Here is a 10,643-nt window from a genome sequence, read left to right as displayed (position 1 = left end):
ACAGTGGCAGCGGAAACAACATTACAATGAGAATAAAAGGTATTATAATTTGAAACGGTTCGCATCTCCAATAATCATTAATCCACATATTGACTTAAGCTGTTGACTTTAATGTGGCTGACACTCCCTCTGAGTTAAAATAAACCAAAATCCCAGAGTAATTAATTTAAACTTACTCAAACAGTACACTGACTGAACTGCTGTGGAGAGAGAACTGAAGATGAATACCGAGCCGAGCCAGATAATTAACATACACGCCCACTGCTGGAGCGCTTCTCAAGTCAAGAAACCTGTTGCATCGGTTTTCGGATTGCCAGTACACTGAACCGAGAATTGTTTCTGTCGCACGCGTCTGATTTGAGAACCGATTAGTTGATTCTCGTTTTTGAGTCAAGAACCTGTTGCATTGGTTTCGGATCACCAGTACATGGTACCAAGAATCGTTTCTGTCAGATGCGTCCAATTTGAGAACCGATGAGCTGATGATACTGTGCATGCGTGATCAGCATGAAGCAGTTTTTAATCTAGATTTAAACAGAGAGAGTGTGTCTGAACCCCAAACATTATCAGGAAGACTATTCCAGAGTTTGGGAGCCAAATGTGAGAAAGCTCTACCTCCTCTAGTGGACTTTGCTATCCTAGGAACTACCAAAAGTCCAGCGTTTGTGACCTTAGGGAGCGTGATGGTTTGTAACGTGGATTGTAACGAGGTATAAGGCTAGTTAGGTATGATAATTTGTAACTGATACAGAACTTAATAGGTAGCCAGTGCAGAGACTGTAAAACTGGGGTAATATGATCATATTTCTTGACCTGGTAAAGACTCTAGCCACTGCATTTTGGACTAGATGTAGCTTGTTTATTAAAAATGCAGGACATTTTACAGATGTAGATGTACCAAAATAAACTCAAAAAGACTTCTAAACGAATATAATTTCATTGCTCAACTCCACATTCATTTATATGTAACCCACACATTTGACTATAATGTTTCTAATCACTTTTTGTGTATGCCTTGTTTAATAACTATTGAATAGCTTAAGGATTCATATTCATGTTTAGTATGTGTGTGTTTTAATCTGTGTGTTCTAATCTGTTTCTGACCATCAGTTATTTGTCAAATGTATCATATTCTTTTTATAGGAATCATGTCCAAAATTATACTCTGCAAGAGTGGGAAAATTCGGACTACGTGATTCATAAGATAACATATGATTTATCTATGGGGGTAGAGAAACATTGCAACACCCCGAGCAAAGAGAATATCTAATTGGTCAAGACAACATTTGAGGTGTGGCCAAAAGGCCAGTTTAAATAGTCAGGACACCATCAAATTTAGCTTTTAGCTTTTGCTCTTATCCTTTTGCTCTTAGCCATGCCTTTTGTCATTACGTTTAGCATTTCTTAAAGCACTTTTCCATCGTGCTTTGGCCTGCACGCCTCCTGCTAGAAGAGGAGAAGAAACCCCGTTTTCAATGACAACAAAGGGAACCCCCTTTACACAGTCAACACAGGTAATGTACCTCCAGACTCTGATCTAAACTGGTGTGGCTATCTAATATTTTAGAATTAATTACAGTAAGTGATTGATGGTTGTTCATGACTATGCAATTTCACGTATTGCTGTAAACTTGGGATTTTACATTTTCATTCTCTTAAACACATTATTTCCTTACTTTCTATCTTCCTGCCACTTGTGTGAATGTGTGAGAGTGTGTGCTTATGTGTTAGATGAGTTAGTCTTAGATTTATCTAATAAAACCTTATTCATATTGAAAAGATAAGTATCGTTTTGTGCTTACAAGTTACTGTCTTAAACTGCCAATTTTGTAACTGTGCTAATTAATAGTGTTTTCACTATACTTTGGATATTAATATCCATTGCAGAGTTTATATTATATGGCTTGTTCAGTCAGGGACGGACTGGGACAAAAAAATGGCCCTGGACTTTGACTAAGACCCGGCCCAAAGCAATCGGCGCGCATAAACTCGACAACAACAACAATAACGCCTGGCATGAGTGTCACAAGACTTTAATTGTGGCTCATTATACTATACCATCCAAATTATAGCAATAGCACTGATGTTGACTAGATGTTGAGCTGGAGTGGGTGTCTTTCTCTTCTCTTGGTCTAAGCTCAACCTGAAACAATGATGGAATGGATTTTTTTTTTTTTTTACAGGTTTTATTCCAAGATAGCATGGAATAGTTTATATAATATGCTGTTATAACAGCATATTATACAATCTATTCCATGCTATCTTAAAATTAATTTACTAGTTAATAATCTTAATTTATGCAGTAATTAATTAATCTTACTGCACAGATAATAATACCACATCTAAATGAAAATACACCATTACAAATGTAACTTCTTTATTCAAAATCTTCAAAATTTGTAAGCAATGTAATGTTACCAACATTTTTAAAAGTAAAAGCACAACATATTTCTTAACATTAGCTACTGCATGTGACATTTTACAGCTAAAATGTTGAAGTTTAGTTGTTTTAACTACTGTAATCATTAAAAATTTAGCAACCTGAATATCACTTCCTAACATCATCCCTAGCAAGTAACTTTCTTTCTCCTCTCAAGTTCAATACTTGGATCTGGATCTGCCTGTGGAACCCGCTCATCTTTCTGTCCCTCATCATCATCTTTACTGGTGGCATGTTGCTGCATAGCTGTTTGGCTCACTTCTTCACTGCTGCTAATATTTAACTGCGAGGTGGTGCTGCTGGAAAATATATTTCAGTTAGTTTGGGAAATGTAGGGGCTTCAGTATCTAAATTCCGCTTTTTTTTTTCCTCTTTCCTTCTGAGCCCCACCCTTTTCTTTCCGTTTTTTTACCCGCAGTCGCGATATGCATTTGTTTGTTTGTTTCTATGCTTCTTCTATCTAACGTTAACGTCTTGGCTGTTCATTTCTTCCTACCCTTTCACTTCTTCTTCTCCTTACTTGGCGGCCACGGCCAGTGCAGCTGGCATTCAACTTAAAGGTGCATTGCTGCCACCTACAGTGCTGGAGTGTAAAACAGATTAGCGGGAGGAAAAAAACAGGCGATGACTGCATGCCCTTACATAATCAAACATTTGGAGTTGGGATAACCTCCAATCCAAAGCTGATACCTTTTTAGAAGCTCATTATCATCAAATGTTTCTAAAATGTATATATCTTAAAATATATATATTTAAAATGTCTAATGTAGATTTCTGGCATCAGCCATTTTAGGATAGTTCAAATTTGGTCTTAATGACTTACGAGTCCTCACTACTCCTAACATTTCACAGATTTAGGAGCTAATTTTAACACTAAAACTCTTTGTGATATACTCTTAGAAAAAAAAATCTATACACAGCATCTTTAAGTTGTTGTGTGAATACAGGCCCAGTTCATTTTTTCCTTAGCCCAGGTAAGATGTTTCTGATGTTGGTTCTGTTTCCGAAGTGGCTTGGAGGCCCTTTTCCTGAAGACGTTCGAGCGTGGTGACTTTTGATGATTGACTCCAGCTTCAGTCCACTTCTCTTCCAAGTGTTTGAATCGGCTTTGCTTGACAGTATTCTTGCTTACAGTCATCCCTGTTGATTGTGCACCTTTTCCTACCTAATTTCTTCCTCTCAGTCAACTTTGCATTTAACATGCTTTGATACAGCACTCTGTGAACTCTGTGAACCACTTCAGTAATGACCTTTTGTGACTTACCCTCTTTGTGGAAGGTATCAATGATTGTCTTCTGGACCATAGCCAAGTTAAAAGCAAAAAGTCAGTCATCTGTATCAATAGGATTCAAATGAAGGCCACAACACCAATGTTATCCATTTACATCTCAAAGTTTTAAGGTCTGCAGGCTGAAATCTCAGACTGCCTTCATTATAACATGACAATAGTCAGGTTAGAATAAGTGATACAAGAACTGAGTACAATATTATAATTTTTTTTTTCCATATTTATTGGGTTTTCAAAATTAAGCGCTGCACAAACATTTTGGCACATTAATATTCTCAAATATAGTAGACTACAGTATATATAGGTACTTTTTATTAAGAAATTGTTTCCTAAGTTAAGTTCCACATTAGATTTTTCAGAGAATATGTTTTTGAACATTAAACATTAATGTCTAACAAAGAAACCTAACAATTAAAACTTTGGAATGAAAATAAAATTCTTAAATAATATTTCAATAAAATTACAAAAGTATGTTTATAACCATTCAAAAGTTATTTTTTTAATTTATTTTTAGGCAGTCTCTCCTGCTCACCAAGGGTGCATTTATTTGACCAACTATACAGTAAAATAGTATTGCAGTACTAGTATAAACAATATTGTGAAATACTAACAAAATTTAAAATAACTTTTCTATTTAAATATATTTAAAACATGTAATTTATTCCTGTGATCAAAGGTGAATTTTCAGTATTCATTGACACATAATTAAAAAATCATTGTAATATTCTGAATATCATTCAAAATGTTCTGAATAAGAAACATTTCTTGTTATCACGGTTGAAAACAGTGATAAAAAATAATATGTTATGCTTTGTTGCTTACCAAAATGTTTTTTTTTCTATGTAATAATAATAATAATAAAAATACATGTTTTAAAAAACCCTCTGACCCCAAATGTTTAAAAAATAATGTGTATAAAACATTTTTCTAATACACAAACACTTTTTAAAAATTAATATATGATAAGACATAAATAAGATAAAACAAACATGCAATCTATAACTATTTGACGAATCTATTTCCATGGCTTATTTATTTATTTTTCAGATGTTAAACTAAAAGAAGACTTTCTAGCCAATAAAATATTTTTTAGTTGAAGTTGGCTAGTTATATCTTTTAAAAAGTATACATTTATTTTCACTATATACATTTACATTCAAAGAAAACTTTTCCAGACTCAGAAATCACTATATTAAAATTTCTTAATATTTTCAGGTTTTCCAGGAAAATTTTACTTTTTTCTTTCTTTTTTTCTCCAATGTATAATCATAGATTTGCATGCATACTTTCTGAAGCACATGATCATTTGCATCACAAATTTTAAGTAATGATAAATCTATTGCCATCAGGTGCTCAATAAAGCACATTATAGTTAATTTATTTTCCTAAAAAGTTTCCACACATTCTCCACAGAAACTCTCAGTATGTAACCTGAGCATATGTCCCATCACTAAATTCAGCACCTGAAAACAAACCGAGATTGCAAGAGATCAGGTGAAAACCATTGATTCAATGTTAATAATGGTGGATTTTTCAATGTTAATGGCATTAAATCAATAGCACTTTTGCACCTGCGATTATTAAATGTTGAAAAAAAAAAACTACTGTTATTGTGATCAGTGTTTGGTTTGCTTCTTGCTTTTCATTAAGTTAATTATCCTTCAGTGCTTTCAGTAGTGTTTCAATGTAAAAACATTTGTGTTAATAAAGAAAGAAATGTTTTAGTGTTAACTTGGAATAGATTGTTTGGTAACACTTTCTATGAAGCCCGTATTTATAATACATTATAAGGGTATTCTTAAGGCATTATAATGAATGCATAATGCATTATATAAAAAACATATACTATGCTGTATCATCTCATGAATATTCATTAGAACAGTTTTAATTTGTTATAACATTTACTTATTTGTGGTTATAGCTTTTAAGAGTATGATGATTTATAACACAATAAACATGTTGCATCAACTTTTACAATGGATTATATTTCTCATAGTTATACAGTATTATAAATCTCATATCTTGCCACTTTTCTGAAGCTACTTAAAGCGGTTACAGTCCATTTATAAGTAGTAATAATAATATTAATAATAACATGTTTTTCTCTCAAACAGCCATAAGATCAGATAAAAGAGCAGATGAATGTGTAATATATGACACATTTGCTTTAAAATATTTTTATTGTAATATAATTATTTTGATGGTACCCTTTAGAGAGCTGATGATAAATAACTCTGTAATTACATATGAATTAGCAGTCATTAGAGTATTAGGATTTGTGCTGATGTAAATATATGCTAACTAGGCCTGCACGATTAATCGCATGCGATTGTCATGTGTTTCTTGTCAGTAAAGCCGGTTCTGTGATTAGCACTAAATGTCCATCACCTGACTTCAAATGAAGTGGCACTTCGCAGCTAGAATTATTTTTTTGTTCTAAAATGTTCTTAGAATATTCTCATGGATTGTTCTAACAATGTTTTTAGCGGGTAGTTTTATTTTTGTTCCCAGAATGTTCTCTCAAAAGATAGGATAACATTCTCTAAAACATTCTAAAAATGTTTATTAATAACATTATTAGAACATTATCCCCTAACATTCTAATTAATATTTAAGCAGATGTTTAGATGCTGATGTCTGTTTAAAAGTAATAGTTTGGTCTGATGTCATCATAATGGTGGTTAGTGTTGGTTTTAATTGTGCAATTTGACGCTTGACTTGTTAGTGTTTTTCTATAACTGCTGTCATCTAAAGAAGTGATGTTTGAAGTGATTCATGAATAATATAATTTAAAAAGATTAGATAAAAAGTTACAAATCAGCAGAATCTTGTGTATTGCAAAACACATCTGCTATAGTCACAAATATCAAATTAATAGCATATGTCAGACTCCTGATAAAAACAGTTGATCAGACTGTCACACGAGAAAAATTTTAATGTCAACAAGTAACCAACATCACCTGATGACATTTTTCTCTCTCTGTTTCTGCTGTAACAAATATAATTACAGCAGCTAAATGAATAGAAACACTGAAAATACTTATACTGCCTAAGTACTTATCACCATAATGGTGATGTCAAATTATAGTATTTTAAATAAACCATCAACACCTCTGTTAATCTCAATAAGAACTTTTTTACATTTATGACAGAAATAAATCTTAATTATAATAAATGAAGTTGGTAATACTGTTTTTGGAGTATTTACGCTACAGTTTGACACCAAACAGAAGTTGGGTTTTCACTTTCAACCAACATCTGAATTCTGAGCAATGTCATTCCACATTTAGTCTGATGGGAAGCCATAGTTCACTGACAAGCTGCGCAATATCTCGTTCATAATCGCAGATAAATCGCATGCGGTTATGAACGCGATATTGCGTAGCTTGTCAGCGATCTACGGCTCTGTATATTAAGTGTGGCTCTAATTTGAAAGCAGCTGATGGACATTTACTGCTAATCACAGAACCATCTTTACTGACAAGACACGCATGACAATCGCATGCGATTAATCGTGCAGCCCTACCCTGCATCAATGTTACTTTTTGTCTTTGTAGTGTGGACAATAAAGGATTTTCCTGTTGGGTTTAAAGGGTTATACATGTAAGATAAAAAGACACACCCACAAAATTTATTTTAACAGTAATAACTGCAAACTAATTTTATTTAAAACAAACTAGAATGACAGTAATACACTGGCATACACTGGTTGCCAGTAGTTTAGTCAAGTAAAAGCAGCAATGCACTGTAAAACAAAACAGTGAAAGTATATATATATATATATATATATATATATATATATATATATATATATAGAGAGAGAGAGAGAGAGAGAGAGAGCAGAGACTATGGTTTTAGTTTACCTTTGTCTTCTTTCTTTTTCTTCTTCTTTGTTACAGATATCAGTTCAATCTCAGCATAGATGTGTTCAGGAGGCCCACTTACATTGTCTGCAATGCGGTAAAATACACTTGATTTAACTTGATTTGCTTTGTAAATATCAGTGATAAACATTGACTTCCAATTCCTTCAGAAATAAATCACTGTTCTTTCCATTATTCAGAGATGGGACTTTCAAGTCACATGCAAGTCTTCAAGTCATATCCCAAGTCCTCCAAGAGTTAAAGTTAATGAGATATTTAAGTGTCTAATTAAATTATTATTGTGCATTAGTGATGAACACCTATTGTTCACAATAAACATCACCGAAGAAAAGAGAAACACAAGAACTACATCTAAGTTTAGCCATAGCCTCAAATGAATTCAACTGAAAACAAAAATAATTAAAGCTTCAAGCAGCGATGAAAGGGCCCTCGCACCCGGGCTCACCACCAGCCGGTGCTTATAGGAGAACAGTGAATGTTGTGCCATATACTTATAAAATAGTAAATATTTGTGCCACATTTCCTGCTGTCAACAGGTGGCACTATGATTATAACTGAGTATCGGCATGTAAATGTCTTCAGGCCTGCACTCTTACCAAACATGCAAAGTTTCGGGCAGATCAGACAACTAATATTTAACCCTCTGGAGTCGATTAACGCGTATACCCGTTACGAGTCATTTTCTCCTGATAACCCCGAAAAGAACTTAAATTACACTTTCAGGTTTTATCATACAGATAAGAGCAATACATCAATCAAATCTGTAAAGGGTCTACTTTTTATTTGTATACAGACATAATATTATAACAACAGAACATTGTGCACTTATACAGTAAAGATAACAAACAAGGTGTGCTGTCTGTAGCCTTTGTCTGCGCTGATCTTCATTTACAAACACGTCATTAAAATGAACTAACTCCATGAATACTCAACGAAGAGACATGAGAAGTATATCTATAGAAAGCATGACATGTCTACTTTTAAACTAAATAGGTGCTGCCGAAAACAGATATTCTGTGATAAAGTAATCCATATGAAAACAATGCGATGTCTGTTTTTCACGTCTCCCTCCATTATCTTCTAATGTGACCACGCCCCTTCGCTGAACGCTCTATTCAGATTCTAATGTTCACTGAAGTGCGTGCCTTGAATACGCCCACACAACAGAAGACAACGCAGCAAGACTGTTCTTCAAGTTTTTTTATTTTACTGTTTGCTTCACGATGAGCGAAATAAGACGTAATTCACCCCAAAAAGATGTGTTGTGGTTGAGGATTTGAGATTTGGATTTCCTCAGAAAAAAAGGATGAAGTGCTTTATTCAGCAGAGATCATAAACATTAGTAATTCTCTTTTTAATTATTTATACTAGTTTTCATCTTACTAGTAAGACTTTTTCCAAAGACTTTTTCCAAACTATAATTCCTGACTAAATGTATTATCAAGTGAAATATTATGAAGTTCCAGTTACAATTTACAATAATATACAATTTAAAAGATTTATGTAAGTAATATAAATGTAACAAATAAATGTAACTGTAACAAATGTGACAAACAATGCTGTTCTTTCAATTTATCCCCCCTAAAAAGACTGAAAAAAAAATTCTCAGCTCTTTTCAACATTAATAATAATAATAATAATAATAACAATAAATGTTTTTTGTAGAACATGATATTGTTAAAAGGATTTCTGTAGAATTGTGTGACTGGAGTAATGATGATAAAAATTATGTTTCAAAGTCAGCTTTGATTGTTCCTAATAAACTGTTTAACTGCTCCCCCAAGTGGATATTAAAATATGTTGTTTTAGTGTTAACTTGGAATAGATTGTTTGGTAACACTTTCTATGAAGCCCGTATTTATAATACATTATAAGGGTGTTCTTAAGGCATTATAATGAATGCATAATGCATTATATATATATATATAAAAAAACATATACTATGCTGTATCATCTCATGAATATTCATTAGAACAGTTTTAATTTGTTATAACTTTTACCTATTTGTGGTTATAGCTTTTAAGAGTATGATGATTTATAATACAATAAACATGTTGCATCAACTTTTACAATGGATTATATTTCTCATAGTTATACAGTATTATAAATCTCATATCTCGCCATTTTTCTAATGCTACTTAAAACGATTACAGTCCATTTATAAGTAGTAATAATAATATTAATAATAACATGTTTTTCTCTCAAACAGCCATAAGATCAGATAAAAGAGCAGATGAATGTGTAATATGACACATTTGCTTTAAAATATTTTTATTGTAATATAATTATTTTGATGGTACCCTTTAGAGAGCTGATGATTAATAACTCTGTAATTACATATGAATTAGCAGTCATTAGAGTATTAGGATTTGTGGTAGCACTTTATTTTACAGTCCTGTTTCCCATGTACATACTATGTACTTATTATAGTAATTACAATAACTATGTAATAACTAGGTACTAACCCTGAACTTACCCCTAAACCTAACCCTACCCCATGTAGTTACCTTGAATTACCAGAACTTTCCTAGATAAATACACTGTAAGTACACTATAAGTACATGTAAGTAGACATACTGTAAAATAAAGTGCAACCGGATTTGTGCTAATGTAAATATATGATAACTAGGCCTGCGCGATTAATCGCATGCGATTGTCATGTGTTTCTTGTCAGTAAAGCCGGTTCTGTGATTAGCACTAAATGTCCATCACCTGACTTCAAATGATGTGGCACTTCGCAGCTAGAATTATTTTTTGGTTCTAAAATGTTCTTAGAATATTCTCATGGATTGTTCTAACAATGTTTTTAGCGGGTAGTTTTATTTTTGTTCCCAGAACGTTCTCTCAAAAGATAGGATAACATTCTCTAAAACATTCTAAAAATGTTTATTAATAACATTATTAGAACATTATCCCCTAACATTCTAATTAATATTTAAGCAGATGTTTAGATGCTGATGTCTGTTTAAAAGTAATAGTTTGGTCTGATGTCATCATAATGGTGGTTAGTGTTGGTTTTAATTGTGCAATT

The sequence above is a fragment of the Carassius auratus genome, chromosome 15 (genome assembly GCF_003368295.1).
Source record: "Carassius auratus strain Wakin chromosome 15, ASM336829v1, whole genome shotgun sequence".
Taxonomy (NCBI): Eukaryota; Metazoa; Chordata; class Actinopteri; order Cypriniformes; family Cyprinidae; genus Carassius; species Carassius auratus.
The sequence above is the reverse complement of the archived record's forward strand: the minus strand, read 5'-3'. Positions refer to the sequence as shown.